The 17,197-nt window shown below is 37.7% G+C and overlaps 1 protein-coding gene across 3 annotated transcripts in view; it reads right to left on the reverse strand.

The window, feature by feature from the left end:
- The window catches only part of NUDCD1 (NudC domain containing 1), an 87,617-nt gene that overhangs the window by 12,039 nt on the left and 58,381 nt on the right, over window positions 1-17,197 (reverse strand). Inside the window, exon 9 of one of the 3 annotated variants that reach the window (XR_016235885.1) lies at window positions 759-885. The exons of the other annotated variants lie outside the window; for them this stretch is intronic. The gene's annotated coding sequence lies outside the window, so the exon portion shown is untranslated. The remainder of the gene's footprint in view (window positions 1-758; window positions 886-17,197) is intronic. 3 annotated transcript variants of the gene reach the window in all.

Below are 17,197 nucleotides of genomic sequence, written 5' to 3' on the forward strand. Positions count from 1 at the left end.
ATAATTAGCTTTGTTCAGGTGTGATAGCTAAAAAGCCCAATTAAAGTATACTTTTGTATGATCCTATAGAAACAGAGACATCAGTCATCGTGAATGGGCCATTACCAGGAAGAAATAGGAACAGGATGTTGAAAAGGTTCCTGAGTCAAGAATAAGTGCCACAAATCTGCTATTTCACCAAAAAGCCATTTATTTTGACTGTGAATATCTTACAACCTGATAGACAACAGCAAAATGGGACTGCAAATAAGAAAGAAAAGGTGGCCACTTTGGCAGAAACACAGTCAAAAAAAAAAAAAAAAGCTGTAGCCAACAGCTTATTAACAGCAGAAAGAAAAAAATAAAACATGCCCAAATAGCAAAGAAATTTTTTTAAATGGAGTAGGCCGAGGGTACTATTGTAGGGGAGAGTTCCATTTAAGTTAAATGCCTTTAAGGTTATAACTGTAGAAATACACAACATGTTTAAGATATTCAAACTTCAATAAACTTCAATAAAATGGTACTTTAATTCAGAATTCTCTGTTTAAGATGTTGAGAAGATAATAAATTTTGGTTATGTTACAAGTGGTTGAATGAAGCTTTAAATATGTTTGGCACTTAAGTGAGAAAATTCGACAATTTATGTATTTGGGAAACCCAGTCCTTGTTCAAATAAATTTCTTAAAGCCTCTTAAATCCATAAACCTTTTGGTCAACAAAATATAATTCCATATTTCTTCTATTTTCATATTTGTAATAGAAAAGGTTATATTTACCTCTGAAGTACCAATGAGGGCTATGATTAGAGTAAAATATTCTCTGAAGAAAATGATACATGCATTTCAATTGGCCAGTTGATTATCTTCTTATTCTCTTCGTAGAATGCTTAGCAATTAATGACATCTGAAGATTAAATGTCCAAGTGAAGACTTTTAAGAAATATTTAAACTACAGCTACCACAAAATTAAAATGAAAAATATTAAAATTTTTGTTTAAGAAATGAAGTACTTGTGTTTAAATACCAGACTGAAACCTGGTCCAAATTCATATTCTGCAAGTGGAATAAATTTTTTATTTACTCTGTTCCAACTATGCATGAAAATGGAGCTGATATATTTACTATCTCATTTCATATTTTTGACCCACTTTTCAGAAAAAGGAACTCAAACTTGAGAAACTGACAGCTTTGTTAAGTTAATAGGTGCCAGCTGAAATTTGAATTCAGATGTTTGCAAACCCATATTCCTATTTAGGGCACTGTGTGCTCTGCCTGAAACACATTTATAGTAACAACTAAGCACTGATTGGATTGTGTCTCTGGATAGACACTTTTTCAGGGATGATGACCCACATGCTGTAAAATAAATCTATATTCTAGTTTTATCATTCAAATTACACAAGTTGTATATTCATTTTGTGTCTAAAACTCATGTTGGAAAACAACAGAAAAGCAGTCATAAAATTCTGAGCTGTATTTTGTTTGAATACCCATTAATTTAGCTACATACATCATTAATCACTTTACCTTAACAACGTATTAGAAGAAATTACTGGATCTTAGCTAAGCAATGTAAAATAATAGGCAAAGGACATAAGCAGGCATCTTCAAAGGTTGAAAAACAAAAGGCCAACACATGAAAAAATGCTCAAGATCACTAGTCATCAGGGAAATGTGAATAAAAACCATAAAGAGGTTTTGCCTCACCCCAGTGACAATGGCTATCCAAAAATCAAAAACAATAAATGCTGCAGAGGACATGGGAAAAAAGATACCCTAACATACTGTTGGGTGGGGATGTAAACTAGTACAATTATGGAAGACAGGATGGAGACTCCTCAGAAATCTGAAAACAGACCTATCATATGACCCAGCCACCATTCCACGCCTGGGAATTTACACAGAGGAAATGAAATCGGCGTAGGAAAGTTTTCTGTACCTCTATGTTTACTGCAGCTCAAGTCACATCATCTAAGATATAGAATCAACCCAGATGTCCATCAACCATTGACTAGATAAAGAAAATATGGTCTATATACACACTCTTTTTTCTACTCAGTCATTAAAAAAAACAAAACCCTATCTTTTGCAACACAATGGATGCAACTGGAGACTATCATGCTTAGAGAAACTAGTCCCAAAAAGACAAATATCATGTTTTCTCTGATTTGTAGTAGCTACTATATAGAAGATAAAAAACGTTTCATAATGAAAGAAATTGACATCTTCTGATTTTTATTTATAACACTTGTCAGTATTTCAGGAATATTCCAAAGACACAGAAAGTTTTTTAAAAGCTGAAATCATACTATGTATCTTTTCTCATCACAACTGAATGAAGCTGGAAATTAACAACTAAAGAATCTCTAGAAAATATGCAAACACATGGAGAATGAACAATATTCTTCTGAATGAACTGTGGGTCGGTCATATAAGAAATCAAAAGGCAAATAAAAAGTTCCTGGAAATGAATGAAGATGACAATACAACATATCAAAACCTATGGGATCGAGCAAAAGCAGTGCTAAAAGGAAAGTTTATAGCAATTAGTACCTACAGCCAAAAAATTGAAAGACATCAAATAAATGATCAATGCACATCAAGGACCCAGAAAAACAAGAAGGAAACAAACCCAAAATTAGTAGGAGGAAAGAAAAAACTAAAATTAGAGAACAAAATTGAGACCAAAAAAAATACAAAAGATTAGTAAAATGGTAACTAAATAGAACTGATACCATATTGGCCCAAGTAACCAAAAAAACAAAAGGGGAAGGGAGCACCCAAATTAATAAAAGCAGAGATGAAAATAGAGATGTTAGATACCACAGAAATCAAAAAAAAGTTCACAAGTTACTATAAACAGCTATTTCCCAAAAAATTGGAAAACTAGAAGAAATAGATAGATTTCTGGACACAATCTACCAAAACTGGGACATGACATAGGATAAAAGTTGGAAAATAATCAAGACAGAGGTTGAATCAGTAAAAAAGACCTTCCCAACAAAGAAAAGCCTAGAACCAGATGGCTTCACTGCTGAATTTTAAGAAACATTTAAGGAAGAACTAATTTGGGGCTAGTGCTGTGGTGTAGCAAGTTAAGCTGCTGTCTGCACCGCTGTTACCCGATAGGGGTGCCGGTTTGTGTTCCAGCTGCTCCACTTCTGATCCAGTCCCCTGCTAATGCACCTTGGAAAGCAGCAGAAGATGGCCCCAGTGAATGACCACCTGTATCCATAGAGGAGACCTGGATGAAGTTCATGATGACTAGCTTTGACCTGTTAAGCCCTTGCCATTGCAGCTATTTAGGTAGTGAACCAGCAGATGGAAGACCTCTCTCTCTGTCTCTCCCTCTCTCTCCATAATTCTGACTTTCAAACGCAAGGAAGGAAGCAAGGGTGAAGAGAGGAAGGAAGGAAAGAAGAGAAGGAAGAGGAAGAAAAAGAACAACAAATTCATATTCTTCTCAAACTACTCAAAACAATTGAAAGGGAGGGCATCCTCCCAAACTCCTTCTATGAGGTCAGCATCAACTTAATTACAAAACCAGAAAAATTACAACAAAGAGAAGGAACTAGAGACAAATATTCCTGGTGGACATAGATAAAAATATCTTCAACAAAATACTAGCTAATTGAATCCAACAATACATCAAAAAAGATCATTCACCAGGATGAAGTGGGATTTATTTCTGATATGCAGGGATGGTTCAACATGTGCAAATCAAAAACTGTGATAGATTACAACAACAAACTGAAGAATAAAAACCATGATTATCTCAGATGTAGAGAAAGTGTTTGATAATATACAACATTGTTTCATGACAAAAATTGTGGTGGAATGAGAAGGCCATGCCAAAATGGCCACTGGCAACGGAAACTGCCTGGCAACAGGCTGTGATTAGATGGCTTCAGAAACCACATGACAACGGAGCCTGTCTGGCAACAGGCTGTGATTGGATAGCTTCAGAAACCATATGAAGCTGTGTAGGAGGACTCAGGGTGTGGCTGGGACTTGGGCTGTCACTTTGGAAGGCTCTACATTCTCAGGTCTCCCTGGCTACCTGGTGAGGGACACTGGTAGGGAATCAGCTTATACTGAGGCCTGCACAAATCCTTTGTGTGGTCCTTCTGGCAGAGTGGACAAATAATATACCTACTGGGGCTACTGCCCAGGCAGTGGTCTCCTTTGAGGAAAGAAGCACAGCTTAGTCTACAACAGACAAGAACAAACCTCCTCTCTGATGTTAAAAAAAAAAAAAAAAAAGAGGAGATTTACCATGCCAAACCTGGGTGTGTCACCTCAGACATGCCCTATACCCTGAAGAAATGAACAGAGCTCCTTGTTCCAACCCACCACATGCCTCTAAGTATTCACTGAAAGCAGACACTCCACTAATCTACAGAGGCAAAGGTACAAAGATAAAAGCCGCCACAGTGAAAAAACAATGAACAAACAAACAAGTATCTCCACAAACGCCAAATAACGCACCGCTCTCGCCATTGCTATTCAATATAGTCCTGGAAGTTTTAGCTAGAGCCCTTAGACGAGAAAAAGAAATCAAAGAGATTCAACTTGGGAATGGGGAAGTTAAACCATCCCTACTTGCAAATGACATAACTCTATATATAGGGGATTGAAAAGACTCCACCAAGAGACTATTGGAACTCCTAGAAGAGTTTGGTAAAGTAGCAGGATATAAAATCAACACAAAAACCAACAGCCTTTGTATACACAAACAATGCCATGGCTGAGAAAGAAGTTCTAAGATCAATCCCATTTACAATAGCTACAAAAAAAATCAAATACCTTGAAATGAATTTAACCAAGGATGTCAAAGATCTCTATGATGAGAATTATAAAATATTAAAGAAATAGAAGATACAAGAAAATGGAAAAACTTTCCATGTTTATGGATTGGAAAAACCAATATCATCAAAATGTCCATTCTTCTGAAAGCAATCTACAGATTCAATACAATACTAATCAAAATAACAAAACATTCTTCACAGATCTAGAAAAAATGATGCTGAAATTCATACAGAAACACAAGAGACCTTGAATAACTAAAGCAACCTTATACAACAAAAACAAAGCCAGAGGCATCACTTTACCAGATTGAAAGACATACTACCAGGCAGTTATAATCAAAACAGTGTGGCCTGGTACAAAAATAGATGGACAGACCAATGGAACAGAATAGAAACACCAGAAATAAGTCCAAGGATCTACAACCAACTTATATTTCACCAAAGCACTAAAACCAATCCCTGGGGCAAGGACAGTCTCTTCAACAAATGGTGCTGGGAAAACTGGATTCCATGCAGAATATGAAGCAGGAACCCTACCTTACTCCTAATACAAAAACCCATTCAAAATGGATTAAAGACCTAAATTTATGATCTGAAACCATCAAGTTATTAGAAAACATTGGGGAAACCCTGCAAGACATTGGCACAGGCAAAGAATTCTTGGCAAAGACCTAAGAGGAACAGGCAATAAAAGCCAAAATTAACAAATGAGATTACATCTTACTGAAAAGCTTCTGTACTGCAAAAGAAGCACTCAGGAAAGTAAAGAGGTAACTGACAGAATGGGAGAAATTATTTTCAAACTATCCAACTGATAAAGGATTAATAACCAAATATATAAAGAGATCAAGAAACTCCACAGCAACAAAACAACACAAACAGCATTAAGAAATGGGCAAAGCCTGACTATTCCTGTAAGCCAGAGACTTTATGTAACTCTTCAAAACAAAAAGGGTAAGTAAAGTCTTTGCCTTTGTAACATCAAGACTGCTGCACCTTGAGGCAGTCACGCTATAGCTGCCTCTTTTGATTCTCTCTGGGAACTGCTATTGGCAATAAAAATTCCTAATAAAAAGGGTTTATAATCCACATAAGGGTAGCCAATCACCACCCACTAACTGGGATTCTGCAAGATACATACATATATATATATATATATATATATATATATGACAGAGTGGACAGTGAGAGAGAGAGACAGAGAGAAAGGTCTTCCTTTTGCCATTGGTTCACCCTCCAATGGCCGCATATTCTTTTCATCTTAAGGGACATTCCACTTACAATTGGTTTTGTTCAAGTTTTACTTATGCTAATTAACAAATTTATATGTTTCAGAACTTGACTTCTGGGAATAACCAACCATACAGGGACACAGACACTGGTGGTAACTGAGACTGCTCCAGCTCACAAAATGAATTTTTAGATAACAGAGACAGAGACTTCCAGATCCGAGACAGTCAGGGCCTGCATTATGCCCCTCATAAGCACGAAGCAGCTTTAGAAGATATGATAATTCTACACCCTTCAACATCACTTAAGATTAAGGGAATGGAGTCTCTGAGGGGGAAATGTTGTAGACAGGCATGTAGGATAAAATTGAACAGGTTTGTGAGCTGGAAGACCATGCCTTCACCATGCCCCTGTGTGACCTCATTTTCCTACCTGATCACACAACTGTGTGCTCACTGGCCAATCAGGCTAATTAACCACTCCCCTTTGGAAGTGGATTAAAGGCCTTGGACATGGTGGGCCCAGCCCCCTTTTTTTTTGCCAATTGCCGTTACGCACCCTTGCTCCCCTGTGCCTCCAGGGCATGTGCCCTTCAGGCTATCTGCTCCATGCTTTCCAGCCTGCATGCTCCTCCACATGGCTGGCTCCTAGTACTCGGTATGAATCCAGATTTCCCTCTCTTTTAGATAGGGCCCTCACTCTCCTATGCATTTCTCACTGAATAAAAAGCTTAAAAACTTAAAAAAAAGTGCAAAGGACTTACACAGATATTTTTCATAAGAGGAAATCCAAGTGGCCAACTGACACACGAAAAAGTGTTTGGGATCACTAGCCATCAGAAAATGTAGTGCTGGCATCCCATACGGGTACTGGTTCAAGTCCCAGTTGCCCCTCTTCTGATCTAGCTCTCTGCTATTGCCTGGGAAATCAGTAAGAAGATGGCCCAAGATGTTGGGCCCCTGCACCCACATGGGAGACCTGGAAGAAGCTCCTGGCTCCTGGTTCCTGATCAGCACAGCTCTGGCCATTGCAACCACTTGGGGAGTGAACCAGTGGATGGAAGACCTCTCTCGCTCTCTCTGCCTTTCTTTCTCTCTCTGTGTAACTCTTTCAAATAAATAAATAAATCAAAAAAAATTAAATGTTGACTATCTGAAGTTACAGCTGTTGCAGACCATGGTATTACACTCATTTATTTTTTTACCCCTGAATTTTTAATAAATTTAATGATACTTTTTGGCATTTTATTTGTAAACTAATACTCTACTAATGATAAAAAAAACCCTCTTGCCCTCTCGACTCTGTATAGTACTTGCTCTGACATCAAATTTCAAAGTATGTATCTGTCAGACAATACCCTTCTGAAGGAGACTGGAGCCATACTTTCTGCTTTATCGTGACCAGATCAAAATAGACAACCATGAAACTCATTAAGACCTGGCTCTATTTCAGGCATGGAAAGCCAAGACACTGTGGCAAAAAATGTCCTACATCAAGGACCTTGGTAGGTGAGACCACAGAGGAAAAAAATGGTCACCAAAGAAGGAGGTACTTTTAAACTCTGAAGGGAGGAGAAAACTTCTACTTTGCTTATGGCCTTGTCTAAATACTGATGGAGTCTGTGGATTCAAAAGGCTTCCATAGCCTAAGCAGCTCATGTCAAGAGCCTTGGGTGATCACTGATGTCACACATGAGTGTTAATTGTTAGATTAACAACAGGAGTCACTGTGTACTAACTTTCCATGCAGGAACTCTGTTCTCAAAGAGTTGCATTGTGAGAGTTAACAGTAAACTTTTTCTCAAAGATTTATTTCATTTTAGTGTATTAAGTGGAAGATATTCTTATGTCTCATAAGTTTTAGTTATGCCAAAGTGTCCAAGTCCATTGCTTGTTTTCTTAGGTACTTCCTTAATGATAAAATTCATTCACAAGGACTTTTTTCGTATTAAGTGGAGGATATTCTTATGTCCCATGAGTTATAGTTATGACTAAGTGCTTGCAAAAGATGTATCATTCTTGGCTGTTTCTTTAAAGTTAATTAAATTTCTAAAAAAAGTGAAATTAACTTTGAGATGCAATGGCTTTGAACGGTCCTTGTCTTGACTGTTGAGGAACAGTTTTATGTGTGTGTGTTTGTGTGTGTGCAAATTTTTGAACTGTACTTAGTATAGAGTGGATCTTCTGTGTATAAAGTTAATTGAAAATGGATCTTAGTGGAGAATGGGAATGAGAATGGGAGGGGGGGGAGAAAGAGAAGTGGGAGTATGTGTGGGAAGTTGGGTATGGTGGGAAGAATCACCATATTCCTAAAGTTGTACTTATGAAATGCATGAAGTTTGTATTCCTTAAATAAAAGGTTTCTTTGGGGAAAGGGAAAAAAACAAACAAACAAACAAACAAAAAAGACCTGGCTCTGGTATACTTTGCAGGAGGCAAAGTGAGAAACAACTATGCAGGATCTAGAAAAGGAAGAAGTGCCAAAACCAAAAAGAAAACAAATAAAAACATCTCTGATTCAATTTCTAAACTAAAATTTGAAAAAAAAAAATGAACTTCTTAAAATTAAAAACAGGAATTCACATCAGATGAAGCTCAGTTTAAATACCTAATACATGCCTTAAAATAAACATGGATACTCCCCTCCAATATATGAAGGCATTGATCCATTAAAAGTTGAACAAGAAATGATGAAGCTACAGAAGGAATGAACCAAATATATATATATATATATAAAATAGAAAAGAAATATAAACTTGCTGGTTTTGATGATACTTCTCTAAATGGCTAAGATGTTTAAAATCAGAAATGACTTCTTGGGGCCAGAGTTGTGACTTAGTGGGTTAAGCTGCCACTTGTAACACACTGGTATCCCACAACAGAGTGACTGTTCAAGTCTTGGCTGCTCTACTTCTGATCCAGCTTCCTGCTAATATGCCTGGGAAAGCAGTGGATGATGGCCCAAGTAACAGAGTCTTTGCCACCATGTGGGAAACAGGAGTTCCTGCTTTAGGCCTTGCCCAATCCTAGCTATGGCAGTCATTTGGGGAATGAATCAGTAGATGGAAGATATCTTTTTCTCATAAATCTTAATTAAAAAAGACTTCCTGAAAAGATCACATCCAAGGCATTATCAGGAAAGCAGAATCTACAGATGAATGCATGAGATGACTGAAGGAGCACAGTAAGATTTTACCCCAAAATGTGGCACCTGGCTTGCTGACTATTTTAAAATAAGTCTTTCAAAGTCAGCAGATGGTGTAAGAAGATTTTAGTCTAATATATCCTTAAGATGACACCTGTATAAGAGAACACAACTGCCTTCCTCCTCTACCTCCACTCCCTTTGAAATCTTATGGCAGAGAATACTACTGAATAAGGTAACCACACTTGGGTAGACTTTGTTCCAGCTTTATCTTAAAAAAAGGTCTGTCTCTTGGACTCATTTCAATGCTAAATAGAATCACTATACAGCAAATTTCTGTCTCTGGGACCATTCATTCTCCTAGTAATTGTATAAGACTCCTCAAAATTGTCTACATTTCCCTTCTCCTCATTCTCCACAGAAAAGGAATATATTAACTTCTGAATCATGTTGGGCTAGTGGGTAATTACACTTTATGATTCCCTCTGTGCATGCAATAAATGTATGTATCTTTTCTATTTGTTTACTTTCAGTTCATTCCAGGTATCTTTAAAGCACAGAAGAAATTTCACTGGGGTAGACTATAAGATATCAAAAAGTATTAGAAATTGAAAGAGTATTAGAAATATCAAATAGTATTAGTATTGTTCGAAGGATCTATAAAGATCAAGTGAAGGTTATGTTTTACTAAACAAAGGACTAATTAAAGAATAAGACTTAACTCATCCTTCATCTTGGGTCTAAATTGAAATTAAAAATAGAAAAGGTTTATCTCCAAGATATTTGGACCCAGACCTAGCAGTTGTGGCCATTTGAAGAAGGAACGAGCAGATTGAAGATTTCTCTGTCTCTCCCTCTCTCTTTGTAACTCTGCCTTTCAAATAAATAAATAAATATTTTTTAAATAACAATATCTACAATGTTTTGAAGAGAATAACAACAGAATAAGCAGCAACAGCTTGGACTGAAATAGAACAAATGAAAAGAGGTCTTCACGCCTTCCTAAATTTCTACAAGTTATAGAAGCTGGCTGTATAGTTTGCTAGAGCTCATTATTTGGCAACACCACAAGCTAAAGGATGCCTTGTAGTCACTAACATTTTCACACATATATTTACTCTATATTAGTTATCATTATAGTATAAGTGGTGACAGCAAATTGCTATAATAATTTGTAAAGCACTTTTTTTTTTTTTTTTGACAGGCAGAGTGGACAGTGAGAGAGAGAGACAGAGAGAAAGATCTTCCTTTTCCGTTGGTTCACCCCCTCAATGGCTGCTGCGGCCAGCGTGCTGCGGCCGGCACACCGGGCTGATCTGAAGCCAGAAGCCAGGTGCTTCTCCTGGTCTCCCAAGTGGGTGCAGGGCCCAAGCACTTGGGCCATCCTCTACTGCCTTCCGAGGCCACAGCAGAGAGCTGGCCTGGAAGAGGAGCAACCCAACCGGGACAGAATCCAGCTCCCCGACCGGGACTAGAACCCCCGGGTGCCGGTGCCGCAGGTGGAGGATTAGCCTATTGAACCGCAGCACCGGCCTGTAAAGCACTTTTATACAAAGTCAAAAATCCAAGATAAGGACGAAAAGTACACATATGGGATAATTTTAATGGTGATATTTATGATTAGGTAATGATTAAGCAACATGTGGTATAGTTATAGTTGGGAAATACATGTAGTATTTAAATACATGGACTCAAAAGTAAAATGCTTAGGGCAATATTAATTTTAAAAACAGCAGGTTACAAATTGAATCTACTATGATTACAGGCATAAAAAGGTTACACGAGGACTACCAGGTAAAAGTTTTTAAAATGTCAGTTTAACACTGGCACTTCCAAAGTAGAAAAATGGAAAATATATGCTAAAATGAATAAATTATATATTTGGATATCCACAAAGAAAAATTTTGAACAGTTACAATGAATGAAACAGCAATACAAGCCAATGTTGTTTTCTTTCATATATACAAAAGCAGAGGAAAAGCAGTCAGGAAAGAATACCCAAGAATGTGGTTCCATTTATTGTCGCTCCCCCATTCGCAGAGGAACGACACTAGACCCCGCGCTGTTCTTTTGTCTGCTTGGCCCTTCCCTGGTTAGCTGCCGTTCCCTTACTTGCGGAGGAACCACGCAGTCCCGGGTTAGCTGCTGGCCCCTCCACCTCTGTGGAGGGGCGGCACCCCACCCCCCACCCCCCCCCGCCGCTTTCCCTGCTTCCGCTCTCGGGGGCTGCTCAGATGTTCCTCAGGTGTTCCCTCAGATGTTCCTGGTGCATGTTGTCTCTCTCCTCCTCTATAGTCCTCTTCCACCAATCCCAACTCTGCTACCCACATGCCGAGCACGCTGCTCTCCTCCAATCAGGAGCAGGATCAGCTCCTGCAGCTTAGTCAAACTGATGAGGCAGCTGTGTAGAAGTTGTTTGGTCTCTCTCTCAGCGCCATATTGTGGGAGATCGGATGCATAGAATAAGCCTTAATTCCAATAACTTAGTCTAGTTTCAGTTGCTCCCCACAATTTACAGAGGTCAAGGATGTGAAAATAATCTATTATTAAGACGTGATAGGCGCCGGGCTGTGGCCCAGTGGGTTAAAGCCCTGGCCTGAAGTGCTGGCATCCCATTTGGGTGCCATTTCTAGTCTCTGCTCCTGTTCCAATCCAGCTCTCTGCTATGGCCTGGGAAAGCAGTAGAAGATGGCCCAAGATCTGGAGGAAGCTCCAGGCTCCTGGCTTCAGATTGGCACAGCTCTGGCCATTGCGGCCATCTGGGGAGTGAACCAGTGGATGGAAGACCTCTCTCTGTCTCTACCTCTCTCTGTAACTCTTTCAAATAAATAAAATGAGAACATTTTACTTCAAGTAGAACAGGAAAAGTATTTGTTGCCAATAATAAAATTAGAGCTTCTGAGCAAAATTTGGGGTTTAGGAAATCTTACTATGTTCATTACTATGAGGAGACTTCTTAACAATCTTTATATACTTTTCTATTCATACCATAGTATGTTAATAAATGCTTGTGTTTGTGAATGTGTGCTTTTACTGAATACCGAATGAATCAATATGAATATTGAAGGAACTTTACTGAATACTGAAATATCAAATGATATTAGAAAAATCTGCTCAATGCAGAGAACCAGTATTTCCAAATGGTCTGCATGGAAAAACATCCATTCCAAGTGCCCGAAAACCCAAGAGATTTTTTTTTAACAACTACGTTATTATTTATTTCTATGAAAGAGAAAGAGTCCAGCAACAGAGTTCCCATCTGCTAGCTCGCTTCCTAAATGTGCACAACAACCAAAACTGGGCCATGCAGGAACCCAGAGTCAGGAACTCAACCCTGGTCTCCCACATGGGTGGCAGGGGTTCAATTACTTGAGTCATCACGGCTGCCTTCCAGGGTCTGCACTCAGCAGGAAGCTGTAGTCAGGAGCCGAGGGACAGAGCTGGGCGTCCAACCCAAGTACTCCAATGTGAGATGCAGGCTCCTTAACCACTAAGCCAAATGCCCACCCTAGCAATAGATTTTAAAGTAACAGAAAAAGAAAAGTTCACCAACACAGTCACAGTGTCAACACTGTAACCAATCTATACAAATTTAACACTTACTGAATTTTGACATAATATCAAAGAAAAGACCTTGCATACGAAAATATTAATCATATATACTCCTCTCTCCTTTCCAATTATATATCTGTATGAAACTGAATCTTATACTTCACATTTCAATACCCTGAATGCAGAAGCATATTCTATTATTATAATCATTAAAGAGATCAGCAAAAATGTAAAAAATACTATTCTTTTTTGCTCTAGAAAATTCCCTTATTTTCATTAGAAAATGGCATTTCTGTTAACTTATTTTTAAGTTTAACAGATACTTATTTTTAAGTATTTTGAAAAGTTCCTAGTTTAATTTCTAATAAATTTTGATAAATATAATCCAAAGATGAAAATTAAGTATGACAAAGGGCTTAAGAATGTAAAATGTCCTAAGACCACAAGTCTGAAAACCATTTGTTTACTTTCTAAATGTTATTTTCCTATTTGTAACCTCTGATCCTATCTTTAAATCTTGCTGAGAATTAGCATATACAGTACACATTTTTTCTGCTTCCTTTCATGACATTAAATTAAGAAAATTTTACTATCTGAAACATCTCTGCTTTCTGTCTTGAGGAGTCTATTTAAGAGTAGAAAATACTGCTTTTAGATTTCAATCTTATGTTTTAAGCAATATTTGATGTATTATACTCTCTTACCTAAGAAATTCACAGTAACATAATTTTTAAAAACATCCTATCATCATTTGTTCACTTGAGTCATTTGATCACTACACATCAGTGTTGTCCAACATAAGCAAAATGGGAACCACATACAAAATTTTAAATTTCCTAGTAGCCATACTAAAAAAGAAGCGGGGAAAATAGTTTCATAATATATTTAACCATATTCCAATATTATCATTTCAAGACAAAAAATTTATTAATATTACAAAATAATATTTTGTGCTAGGTTTTTAAAACCTGATTAGGTATTTTACACTTATAGCATATCTCAATTCAGGACTGTACAACCACATTTCAATTGCTCCATAGCCACCATCTGGCCAGTGGCTAATACTTTGAACAGCACAGCTCTAGAAAGAAGCAAACATAATTCATCTGAATTCCAGCTGAATTCTAGTTTTAGTTTCACCTTAGAGAGCATAGCTTTTCTACTTTTCTTCTTTAGCTCTAATATTTAGCATTTATTTTTTGTTTTGCTGTTTCAAACAAGTTTATTTATTTAACTTTTTATTTTCCAAATGGCAAATCTTAGCCCTGCATCTGTTTATTTCAGGAAAATTTATATATTGGAAATCTGTCATTTAAAATATAGAGTTCTGACCTTTCTGTTACGGTATTTTTTTTTCTAAAACTATAAAGACATCTACTGACCTTTCCATGTAATGTAACTTCAAATTGTCCAAAATCAAGGCAAATAAAATCAAGAAAGAACTCAAAGTAAACATCGCAGGAGATATAGATTACAAATCGTTTGTAAAGAACTTTGGTTTGGCTTGATTCCAAAACAGACATAACACCAAAATATCCAAGTTATAGCCTCCTTCAGTCTTTTCCTTCAATGAAAAGCCACTGGTAGGTATTCTCTTAGGAACACCAAAAAACCATTCTGAACAAGCTGCATTTGAGCAGGCAGACCTTGAATTTTATATGGTATACTAAAATGCACTTTCTTCTTAGCGCTATTCCATCTGCATTTATTCTGCTTATACACAAACAATAACGTTTACATATTTTACTTCCTCATTGTTTGTCTATATTTAAAAGAATGGCTAATAACAAAAAACGCAAAAGGAAACTTTAGTTTCAAATTCAACCCAAGAGGAAAAAGATTAAAAATGCTTAGTTTTTTTGTTTGTTTTTTTTTGTGTGTGTGTGTTTTTTTAAAGGAGTAGCTGGGACTAGAACTGGCGCCCATATGGGGCCACAGTGCTGGTCCCTAATAATTTTCTTTTTATTTGACAGGTAGAGTTACAGACAGCGAGAGAGAGACAGAGTGAAAGGTCTTCCTTTCATTGGTTCACTCCCCAAATGGTCGCTACGGCCAGCGCTGCGACAATCTGAAGCCAGAAGCCAGGTGCTTCTCCCTGGTCTCCCTTGTGGGTGCAGGGGCCCAAGCACTTGGGCCATCCTCCACTGCCCTCCTGGGCCACAGCAGAAAGCTGGACTGGAAGAGGAGCAACCGGGACTAGAACCCGGTGCTGCAGGTGGAGGATTAACCAAGTGAGCCTAATGGTATGTTAATTGGACTTAAACCAGTAAACATGTACAAAGGCCATCTCACTAGTCAAAGTGATCAGTTTCAGTTCACAATTGATCATACTGATAGGTCTAAGAGTCAAAAGGATCACATAAACAAGACTAGTGTCTGCTAATACTAACTGGCAGAATCAAAAAGAAGGATCCAACATAGGAAGCAGCATACAACAGCAGACTCATAGAATGGCAGATGTCCTAAACAGCACTCTGGCCTCAGAATCAGCCCTAAGGCATTCAGATCTGGCTGAAGAGCTCATGAGAGTATTTTAGGCATGGAAATCCAAAACACTCTGGCAAAAACAAACAAACAAACAAACAAACAAAAAAAAAACACTACCCACAAACAACTAAATGAAAGATCTCTGTGAGTGAGAGCCCAGTAGAAAGAACGGGCCATCACAGAAGGAGGTAGGTTTCTCTGAAAGGAGGAAAGAACTTCTACTTTGACTATGGCCTTGTCTAAATAAGATCAGAGTTGGTGAACTCAAAAGGCTTCCATAGCCTTGGCCACTCATGACAAGAGCCTAGGGTGATTACAGACGTCATAAACAAGAGTATCAATTGTTAAGTCAACAACAGGAGTCACTGTGCACTCACTCCCCATGTAGGATCTGTCCGGAATGTGTTGTCCAATGTGAATTAATACTATAACTAGTACTCAAACAGTACTTTACACTTTGTGTTTCTGTGTGGGTGTAAACTGTTGAAATCTTTACTTAATATATGCTAAATTGATCTTCTGTATATAAAGATAATTGAAAATGAAAAAAAAAACAGTAAACAATGAAGTGTAATTAAAAACATAAAACATATGTATTAAATGCTAGTAATGTCTAATTGAATACTGTTTCTTAAAGCTAGGATGCAATGAGGGACTATACATCTATCTACATTATTTAGGAAAACATTTTATTCAGAAGTATACTGACTACAATAGCTTGGGATCTCCAAATTGCAATTTATAGATCCTCAGGTTTAGGGAGCATCATGGTAGAACATACTAAAAGCCTTCAGTACTAGTTTCTAATATTGGCTTCTTCATCCTATATAAACATCATCTATTTCAAGTTGGTCTAATACATCTATAAAATTATGATGAAATACAGTTAATTCTGCATATCTACAGTTTCTTCAAAGGTAGAAGGACTGTCCCTCGTATTATGTATTTTATCACTTCCCTACTCTTGATGATGATACTGAGAAAAACCACTATTTTGACATTCTATACTTCCATGAATCCCTGAGGATTGAACTGACATCTGATTGGTAAACACAAGAAGAAAAAACCGGGTAGATTCTGCTCAGTTCTATTTATTTTTATTCTTTCCCGTAATGAGCTAGAAGCCTAAGGCAATAAGAAGTTTCCAATGCTGCTCCAAAGGAGGCCAGATGTGGCTTAGCATTTTCTCTGATAATGATTAAATATGCTAAATTCCATGGTTTAGTGAGTACATTCATGAGGCTTGTAATATAATTTGTTAATGCTAAAATTTTATTTTGTTCCTGTCACTCCTTGGTTCTAATCAATGTACTCAAACACAGAGATCATTACTGGGTATCTGATCTAGTTATTTACTAATTATCAGTAGTAAAACAGACCTGAAATTTTCAGAGAAGTTATTTTCATTTTTTAATTTTTAAAAAAGATTTATTTATTTTGAAAGGCAGAGTTACACAGAGAGAGAAGAGAGAGCTATCTTCTATCTGCTGGTTTACTCCCCAGATGGTGGTAACAATCAGCAATGGGCCATGATTAAGCCAGGAGCCAGGAGCTCTAGCCAGGTCTCCCACATGAGTGGCAGGGGCCCAAATACTTGGGCCACCTTCCACTGCTTTTCCCAGGCCATTAGCAGGGAGCTGGATTGGAACTGGAGCCCATTTGGGATGCCAGAGTTGCAGGCGACGCCACAACACCAGACCCCAAATAAATTATTTTTAAGTAGTAACATTTTATGATACCTAAGATCAGTACCTTCCCCATAAAAGGGCAGGAAACAGTTCTGGCAGTTACAACTCCTAGGACCATAACTTTAGGAAGACAGGCCAGATCCTTCATTACAGGAAAAAATAATTTTCAGTTAGATTCAAAAGGCTTCTATCAATCACATTTACAGGGCCAGTGCTGTGGCGCCGGTTAAGCAGCTGCTTGTACTGCCAGTTGAGTCCTGGTTATTTCACTTCTGATCCAGTTTTCTGCTAATTCAACTGGGAAGGC

This window comes from Oryctolagus cuniculus, chromosome 6, assembly GCF_051225735.1.
Source record: "Oryctolagus cuniculus isolate XC-2025 breed Fujian yellow rabbit chromosome 6, ASM5122573v1, whole genome shotgun sequence".
NCBI lineage: Eukaryota > Metazoa > Chordata > Mammalia > Lagomorpha > Leporidae > Oryctolagus > Oryctolagus cuniculus.